Source organism: Ixodes scapularis, unplaced genomic scaffold (assembly GCF_016920785.2).
Source record: "Ixodes scapularis isolate PalLabHiFi unplaced genomic scaffold, ASM1692078v2 PGA_scaffold0__279_contigs__length_252992795, whole genome shotgun sequence".
Taxonomy (NCBI): Eukaryota; Metazoa; Arthropoda; class Arachnida; order Ixodida; family Ixodidae; genus Ixodes; species Ixodes scapularis.
The window spans coordinates 173185525-173195998 of NW_024609835.1; positions in this window are offsets into that span (position 1 = coordinate 173185525).

Genomic DNA, 10474 nt, shown 5'->3' on the forward strand with positions numbered 1-10474 from the left:
AGCAAACGCGAATGTGCCTCAAACGCACATTCGCGTTTGATGCGGTGCGTTCCGTAGCGGCAAGCGGACGTGTTGCGTTGCGAAGGCCGCTTGTGCCAAACTTGTTCGCACAGTTGTGTTGACACGCACGGAACCGTAGCCAAGAGCCAGTAAGAACGCGCTATCGTCGTTAGCGTCTCACCAATAGTAAGCGCAATCCAAGCCAAAATGGCGGCGCAAAGCGACAGCGTCGAAGTGTTCGATCTTGGGACAATCCCGCTGGCTTCCCCGACGTTTTGTCAAGCTTGAACCATAGCAGCCTTGGAAAATACACTCCCCACCGCTCCCCAAAACGAAACAGCAAGTTCTGCGGGCGGAGAACCGGATACGTCTCGCCGAGTCCGCCGAATGGGGCGAGCGAACACGTCATCCTCCTCCCCTCTCTAGGCTTCTGATTGGTCGAACGCACCGCAACGCTTCGAAAGTCGCTTGCGTCGCGCTACGAAGCGTTGCCGGAAGGCGCGCGTTGCATCGCAAGCGACCGCTCCTGGCCGCAAGGACGCCGCAACGCACTCAGACGCGTTCAAACGCGAATGTGCGTATCGGCCTTGAGGCGGCACGAGCCGTCTTGTGCACTGCTGCCTGCCTCCTGCGTCTTACACCGTGCCCATAAAGTGCCCACGGGTCGACGAGTCATCTGCCGGCGCCGCTTGAAACCATAGTGAGAGAGAGAAAGAGAGAGAGTGAAACGCGAAGTTTATCGGCACGTCGCGAGGAGCGCGCTATCCTCACCTGAAAAGTAATATCTTGCACCGTGACAAGTGCACAGACCAGCGTGCGGTCTACACAGCTGAGCGCGCGCGTGTGCGCTGAGCTCTGGAGTGCACGCTGAGCGTACGCACGAAGGCTGAGAACGGCATCACCATTAGACAAATGCAAGCATGGCGCCCCGACTGGTGCCCCATGCGTGCAAGCATGTGCAGCGTGCCTCTGAACATAACTCTGACAAGTTTGTAATTGCACGCGCTTTCCCGCACGAGAGAGACACGTCGGAGGCCAGTCGCCCCGCTTGCAACTGACACGGTAAGTGTGACGTCACCGCTCCAAACAAACCGTTGCTAGGGGCGTTGTTATGGACAAATGCGTGGGACTAGATTCAGTTCCGAAAGAAGGATTGGTCGAAACTCGGACGTGGAACTAAAACGTCTAACAATAATAGTTAAAGGAAGCTAAAATTACAAAATTTTCATGACAGAATTTTGCCGAGAATCGGCTGTTTTTGAAATATTGGTGACGAAAACTTCCTGTCCTTGAGACGCCTCGGGATGCCTGTCACAGACAATGAACACATAACGAACGCACACAGAATGACAGAAGTATCATAGAGAAATATAGTACTACGTAAAGAGCGGACACTTCCATAGACCCCAGCGGCCCAATTTAGTGTCCGCGAGCGCACCCAGCGGCCAGTATATTCCCTAGCTGATTGTTGAATGAATGGATACACGCAGTAACCGCTGGCCAGATGAATGAACGGATTTAAGGCGAATTCTGGCGGTATTTTTTGTTTCGGGCAGTAGCATGCGCCTTCTAGTTTAACGAGTCAGTGTTATTGTAGCTAGCATGTATTTTGTTTAAAATATAATTGTTTCATAAGTACACCTTAATTGTACTGCAGAAGAAAAGTCATCCAGCGCTACATATAATTCAAACTAACCGCACACCGAAAAGGCTATTTTCACATTTGTGCTAACTCTCTTGAAGGGGCGACATGGGACGACACTAGGGATTGACACACACAAGTATTTATTTTTGTAACTATGAGAATCAAAACAAACATCAACACTGAGGACGATGAGTGATGTATGTTATTCGTACATTACAAAAATAAGAATACACATGCAAAATGTATGAATAAAGCGTCAACACCCTATTGGAAAAACGTACAAGAAACAAACCTGCCGCTTTTACAATTCTGGTATGACACCACCATAATTTCTTGGTATTATGTATGCAGCTAGTTTGGTTTGGCGTTCTGCATAACTGGAGATACCGGCACCGCTATGGCTCCGGGTCTGTCTATACTGGCAGCCAGTTTGCTCGCCGATATGATTCCGTGTGGCTGGTATGATTTTGCGTCCGATGACGTAGGCGACCGCCTTCTTTCCAACAAAACGCTTACACCACAGGACCACCGGTAAATCTAAATCATACATGCAGAAAGACGACCGCCATCTTCCACCAAAAACGTCCATCGTTCACCACCGGTATCGTACATACACCATGTATGTCGAAAAAGAACATAAGCCGCGTTTACATGAATGCGACTTAGTCGCATTGAATCCAGTTGCCGCATTCAATATATGATCATGTAAACGGCATAATGCGCAAAGCGCATCGCATTTTGGAACGGGAAGGATAATCGCAAGGCGCTCGCTGCAGGAGCGAGTGAACAGCTGAGAACATGGCGGCGGCCAACCTCGTCAGCGGCGCGGAGAGCGGTCGCGCAATTTTTTTTCCCGAGAACAAACGCAAGCTTTTGTTGCGATCATAAGTAAGCGGAATATAGCGGAGCTGCTCGGTGAGGGCGGCCCCGTCCAAACCTTTGCGAAGTACGACTTGCGCGTCCGAAGGGGTCACAATGGCTTCAGTGCAAGCACGAATGACACCGAGAGCTCCGAGCACTGTAGAGCACTGCATGGTAGCGCAGAACGAGCAGCTCCTACTTCGGTGCCGTTCCTGGCTGCGCAAGAGCCTCTCGGACTCGGGGTCCGGTTGGTCCTGTCGCGATCGGCGAGGTCTGGCGCGGCGAAACGCGGAGGCTTCCTCAAAGCGTGGGCACACACGTCGCCTCTCGTTCAGAGTGAACCGGCGGCCCGGCCTGGAGTCCTAAACGCCTTGGTTTTGATGCTTCTTCCGTCTCGCAACTTCTTCCACAGCACCGAAGACAGCGGACACGATCTTTTACTGAATGCGTCGAAAGGACTCCACGTGCGATGCACCGGAAAACGTGGTGCGGCTGGTGCCGGAACGGAACTGCGGAACTTCGAGCTTTGAGTTAACGTGCACGGCAAGAAACCGATCGTAACACCAAGCCGCGGATACCGCATCGCCGGTCGACAGCGGCAAACGGCCCGTTGCTCGTACTCGGCAAACTCGGCGTCTTTTCGTGGCCCCTCGCGTCCTCGCAACCAGCCACAAACTCACCAGCCCGCAACCGTAGCGACCGTAGCCGGCGTTGGAGAAAGCCGAAACCGAAACTTAAGGCTTCCGCCCAGTGGCTTCGGTGCTTCCGCTGCCGCGGCTTTTCTAAGTTCGCGGCTTCCACTTCCGGTCGTCGCGGAGATGGCGAACAATGGCGAAGATAGCGCGATGTGGTTCGGTGGCTCGTTTACGGTTACGGGACAGATGCTTTGCGGTCCGTTTCTACTGCGTCTCTGGTTCTAAACTCGACGGCGCCTCTCATAGTTCAACCAGGTGTGGTCGGCCTGGGTCAGCGCGGTCGGCTCGCCTCGTCCGATCTCCGGACCGCCGGCGACTTCCGAGTTCTTTAGGCCTGGGATCCGAAGGCGTCTGTCTCCGTGAAACGGTAAGCGAATCTCGTCCCGTTTTCGTTCTACTTTTAAATTACGTTTGGTGCGCTACTGTGTAAGCATGCGTGCCAAGTGTTCGTGACAATTTTGAACTAGAATAATTGTGCTTCATTGCGGTTTGTCATTTACCGCAAATGTAAATCGAGCAATGAACGAGGAGTAAATCGAGCAATGAACGAGGAGCCATGCTTGAAAACGATGTATGTACGATGTTAACTTCTACCTGTGCGGCTTTAAAGAAAGTCAAGACTGGTTACGGTTGGATGCGAGGCTGGTCCCAATGCAATGTTAAGCACTTAGAGCGCCTTTCTGAACGGCATGTAAGCAATATAGCGATCAACGAGACGAGCGACGGCGAGAAGCTACGAGTGCCGGCGCCGAGCGACGAAGATTTCTCACTCCCGCTGCTTGCGCCGCTCGGTTCTTGGGCTTCTAGAAAACGTCGCTCATCGCCTTGGTCGCTCGCACCAATCGCTTTCATAATGTGTGTGTCGTCGCGCGGCCGTGTTTATTCGAATATAAGTCTACCTTTTTTTTTTCTTTTTTTTTTTCGGAAATTGTGACTAAAGAATTTCGACACCTGTATTCGCGACCAAATTTTGCGACCCTACAGGAGGCATGAAGCTATCGAGTCACCGAGCCGGCGTTGCCGTAGAGCCGCGCCGCTTCTTGTTTCAAAAAGCTTTTGGTAACCGAAATGGCTCGCCGCCCGCGGTGGCCCGTGCCGCTCCTCGGGCGTCGGATGTCGACATCGCGCCTCTAGCGTTCCCCTTGCTGGGCAACGGGGAAGGAGAGGAACGCGATGCGCCACGCACTTTACCCTCCATCCTTGCAAACGCGCACAAAAAAAAAAAAAAAAAAAAGTTACTTTTGTTAGTTGCTTGAGGCGGCTCGGCTCGCGTGTTGCTCATGGCGACACGGCGGCTTTGCTTGCGTCTTTGTAGTTTGTCTTCCGTCGCTTCGCACCTTCTTTCGTTTCCTGTCGTCATTTTACAACGGTGTCAGTGAAGTATTGCTGCGAATACGCGAGGATGTCTACCCAGCTGAAGAAGCTTCGGACGACGATGACATGTCCAGAAGTTCTGACGGTGATGAAGTTTTTGGCATCGCCCCGTGATTTAGCTGAGAGTGATGTAAATAAAGGTTTGTTTCTTTCTTATGCCCAAAATTTCCCCTGTTCTTAAAAATAAAAAAAAAGTCGACCTATATTTGAATTACTTTTTTTTTATTCTCTATGGACCCAGTAAATAGGGTTCGACCTATTTTCGAGTAAATACGGTAACTGTAATTTTTATTTTGGTTTACGTCGGACGCAACTCGAATGCTTGACAGTTACGTTGGGCGTAACTTTAATTTTTATTTCGGGTTCCGTCGGACGTAACGTTAGACACTCCGTTGCACTTAAGGAAAATAGGGGCTGCTGGTTCATCATATAAACCAACCATTTGTGTTTAATTAAAATGCATCACTGACCTCAAAAAAAAAAATGATACTGCTATCCTAGAGTTTATGCTATAGGAATGTAGCGCTTCAGATAAATTTGTTAATTTTTACTTTTAGTCCCTGCCCCCTCCAGATACCACATCTGGCCTAAAGCAGTGTTCCGGATCTCCTTCCAAGACCTCAGGCGGGTCGTCATTCAATCCATGAGTCGGCGGCGTCTCATGGGCGTGTTGCTGTTGCTTACTGGATGGTGCTACCGAGGGAAAAGTGGTCATGCTTGGGAAAGGCAAGTATGGCCGCCGTAAGTATACATATTGTCTTTACCTTTGCTGGAATCCACTTTTAAGAAATGCACAGTTCGCATGTGTGCATCTCTCAATGTTTCCACAGTCGGCTGTTTTTTTTTGTTTTTTTTTGAGTGCTCCAACTCTGCTAGTGCTAGTTTCTCTAGATCATGCAAATGGGATGCAACACTAAACCACATATGCTCTCGCAACAAGCAGTGCTGTGCAGAAGCACAGTGGAATTTACTCTAGCTTTATAATGCAGCACAAAATAGTTGACTCCAAGTATAGCTACTTTTGTGACTCCGTTTAACCAAAAGCTCTGCCGAAACAAACTTGCCGCCTTATAGGTAGTGCAAAAGAACCTCGCGTGCCTAACCTGGAGAAGGGCATTTTTTTTATAGGTAAATTTTTTCTTAAACCAATACCTTCAGCCTCCTTGAAATGTTAACATCATGTGACACACGGAAGAACAGTAAACTCTTTAATGTTGGCGAACCTTTAATTTTCGCGGCCTTTAATTTTGCAGAATTCAGTGGCTGCGATTATGTGCTCTGTGACCGATTCGACAAGAAATAGGGGCCACGAAGATAAGGGGGTTTTACTGTACATCGGAGGAAAGAGGAAGTCACTTTTGTTTGTATGCAAGAGTAAAACCAACAACAACAATCATGGTGTCGACACTTTGTGAGCCTATCTGTGTCTATTGAATGATGTAAATTTTGTTTTAGTTCGTTAAACATTGTTGCCTGTACACTGTGGGATGTCGTCTTCAACACGAGCAGTGGTTTTCCCTGAAGTAGGCAGCATGGACGCGTGCCGCAGCGCAACATAGTTCATTTGCAGGTGGTACCGCAGGTTGAAGGATGGTTGGCACAATATGGGGGAATCACAATTCAATGTTCTACCTCGGGCGTAGACAAGATTTGCTCATTCTAAATCATTTTGTCTAAAAATCGGGGATTTGCGATGAATGTACCCGCATGGTTGGAAGGGCCAGACAAGCCTTGTGAGCGCTTCGTTTTCTAGCCTCTCAGTCCTGAACCCACTCACGCACCACATGTGTAGATGTTCCAATACATGGGACCACTTATTTGGAAAATGGTGAATGGCAACTGTTATCTTTATCAGACTTCTGTATTATGGTCAAAGTTGGACTGCATATTTGCAATACTTTTTCTCACTTAAAAATATGTCATACTAAAATATGTAGAATAGCCGATGACAAAAAGAGAATGGCTGGGCGTCCTCCAGCACGTGCTTGTGCTTTTTACCCCACTTTGGACAGATGTGCTCGCTCCAGGCTCATGAGGCGCTGAAACGTCATCGAAGGTAGCAGACGGGCTGGTGGTGGAACAACGGAGACTTCTCCCTGCCTTCCTCATGCTGTCAGTGAGCGTGTACCTCTATACTCTAACTTAGCTTAACCTGCACAGAGCTGAGGAGAATAGGCTTGGCGAGTGCCCTTACTGCATATGCATTTGTACAGCTGAGGCACTTTCTGAATCAAGAACATTGTGTATCTTACCTTCAAAAACACATCATTTTGGGGGTGCAAGAGGAATTGTAAGGCATATCTTTGTTTGTATTGTCCTATTACGTATCGCAGGCACGTAGCCAGGGGGAGGCTTATGAAACCCGGCCCCCCCCCCCCTATATCTTCCATTTTGCATGGGTCCTCCTCTCCCCCCTCCCCCTCATACAGCATTTTGTTATGAGTGGGCCCCCCCTGAAACAAAATCCTGGCTACGTGCCTGACGCATCGACTCCAACTTAATGCGGAGTCGACCCACCTTGTTGATAAATTTAATGCCTGCCAGGTAATTTGTTTTGCATTCAGTTAATATATCAGTATTCAGTTAGGTATCCCAAGTCATTAGTCGTTGAGATGCAGTCTCTCTGTAAGTCAGTCATGTTTAACATTCATAAAACTGCTTGTCAAATAATGGCACTGTCGAGGACATGTACTCGGCTCGAGCAATCGCTGTCCACAAGCTGGTTGTGTGGATACAGGCAGCAAACATCCCGGTTGAAACGTCTTTCCTCGCAATGTAGCTCAAGACTAGGTCAGGGCCCCACTCACAAACGTCTATACTTTGCATCTCTTTAAGCTGGACCACTTTTTACACTACAAGCCATTGCAGCAAAAACAGTGTGACACATGATTATAAGCTCGACGTACCATGGCGTCCAACTTGAAGGTCACATGGCTTGCAGCTTCTGCCGTGGTTAACTTTAAACTGAGATAGTTTGGAATAATGCTCTCGGTTTTTAGTGTTGCCCGGCACGGTTAACAATTTGGTGATATAGTGCTGCATTGAAAAATCTGCATTCGTGACTGTATCACCTTATGAATGCATACTAGCTATTAAACTCTCCATTCTGCAGAGAAATGAAATGCACTTTGCTTCCAATTGCAGCTACTTCTGGAACTTCATGGTATGAAGCACCTTATGGCTGCAAGCTCTGACCGATCTTGTTCTCTGGTCTGCGCAGGCCCATTGCAGGGAGTCACTCCGAGAGCCTCACCAGAGGTTCCTGCCCGTGGTCGTTCTAAATTTTTTTCTTGTAGGTATGCATCCTTTCTGTCTTTCCCTAATGTACTCGGGCGTTTTCTTTTCATTGTCGCAGATTTGCCTCAAAACTGGTTCAGCACAGAAATGGATGCTGTACAACCGTATCCCGCATATTTTGTTCAAGATAACTTTTCTTTGCGAAAGCTAGATTTTTTTTATAAAGGTTAGTTTTTTTTGTTTTTATTTACAAATTTATTTGAGTTTCCATGGGCAACACTAAGACGTTATGCCAAGGGCAAGGACAAGTTCGCTGCTCTAACTTGTTCTCAACTGATTGCAAGAAATTTTGTTAATGTCGTGAAACCTCTTTCCAGCACTTGCTTTGCAGCATGGAAACAAATTATACATGGGACATACTCTTTTTTAGGCTGCTTGCTCATTCTGCAGGTCTGCCTTCTATAGATGTCGTGCTACTGGAGAGCAGGCGAATTCGATTGTTGGTTTTGCCATTGCTTTTTTTTAGCTGTTGTCTTAATAGTTCTTGTAAATTTAAAAATTTTCCTAAAAAGCAAGTCGGCAACAATATCTAGTTTGACTAGTTAGCTGGAAATAATGATCTAGTACCCTTTAGTCAGTAAAATAGATAGTGTATGCCGCTGTTAGTGTCAAGTAGAGATGCACGCTTTTTAGGCATTTTGCGCAGAGTGGTACCCATTTTTATTGGTTAGCCTCTTGGTGCGCCAACTAAACTCTTTCTATCCAGACACCTGCCCTTTGCTTTTATTTGGCAGGCTCTGGCAATAAAATAATATAGTGTTATTCCTCGGTGGCTTAAAAACCTAAAGAAAGAAGTTTCTCCATGTTTAAACGCAAAGTTTTATAAAGGCAAAAATGAATTAAGCCAGTAGCAGACGACACATAGCCTCAACAGTGCTCCGCGCCAACAGCGTTGCGTCAAAATAGTGGTTGTCTCCTTTTTGCTGCCTTCTCTCTCCCTCCTTCGGCGCTCTCCTCCCTTTCCTCCTTTCCGCCACCTTTGTCACCACACCCACTGACTAAACTCTCCCACTATACGGCTCTGCATTGCAATAGTAGTTTTTTTTTATAGTCTTTAGAGTTAAATGTGAATATTTGACAGAAATCTCCCAGGTTGGGGTGAAAGAGGGTTAAATGAATGCATTTGATCATTCGCCTTAATTCAGTACCCATCATTTCAAGGCCTGTGTGGCCTTGTCCTGGGGTGTGTCTATGACTGTGGCTGTGAAGGAGCAGTTTTTTAATAGGTACAAGTACAAAGTATAAAAGCAAAAGGATCTATGTGCTGATCACGAAAGAATATGCTAGCCATTCTAATGTAGCTCTGCCAAGTACTTGATTGTGATTTGTTTTTATTTCCAGCTACTTGGTTGCCTCAAGATCTGGGGATCCTAGTGGCCACAAGCTTGGACTCAATCTTCTTCTGTGGTCCGGCCAGGACCATGGGGGAGGTAATCCCAGCAACAAGAGCATCACAGTATCTCCCTGCCTGTGACTTTCGATTAGCATCACGACAAGGGCGTGCTCATGCCACCAAGTGTTAGGTATGCTACTCGAAATAAGCATTCTTACCTATTCTTGAAGTGAAACAGCAAAAGCACTGCTAAGCCTAAAATGCAAAAAACATTCAAATCTCGGGTTGGATGGAGTTCCAATTACAAAAAGGCGTCTGCAGACATGATTCACATGTGAACTTAAAGCCCACGGATGTAGGTTCGACGGAGTCACAGAAATAACTTCCCGCAGATGGCTTCGCTAGTGCTATACCCAAACAAATTCTTAAAATAATCATTGTGTTACGTTGGTGTCATCAATTTTATGTACCTACCCCACCCAGCAGTCGGGAGATTTGAAATATAAAAAAATGGGAACTTGCACATTGTCAGCTCTGCAAAGATAATATATTGAACCGAGCATAGCACGTTCAACTTAAGAAAGCAATTCAGTGCAGGCCTAGTTTTAAGGTTCACATATTTGTTACTGCCCTTCATAATGAAGTAAAAACTGCTGAAGTTGTGGCCCACTACAGGCTTTCTATTAGTGTTAAAAAGTGTTATGGCAGTTTAAACAGCTCGCTCCAAATGTTTTCTAGAAATTCATAGGTTTATGGAAATTATTATGTGGATGTTTGCAGACAGTCATGGTGAGACCAATCTTTAGTGCCAAGTGTTCCACTTATTCAGAGTTGGTTGAGTCTGTAAATATTGTAGGTCGCAAATTAAATTTTTATGGTATGCAATGGGCACAATCATACGTAATGACTAGCTCTACCTAGGGGAACTTTATACGTTTACTACGGCAAGATGGTTTCGCAAAACTAAGTATTTAGTTTATTCAACTCCTGTACTAACCTTATCTCTAGAAACTTTTTATATTCTTTACGATGCTGAGTTAGGATTCTGGAAGTAGTTTTTCTAGAACTACGCTAGACATTTCCAGTTGATAATTTTTCTCGCAAAGCATTCGAGAGAGCCAAACCCTGTAATATACGGATGGAGTTCCAGAATGATGCGACTGGCAGTTTGAAACATTCGGCACTGTAACAGTAATAATGCCATGTCACTTGCCTATGTAATGCTCATTTTCGCAGATCAAACTGCTTTTTCTGTCTGCACTCATTTTC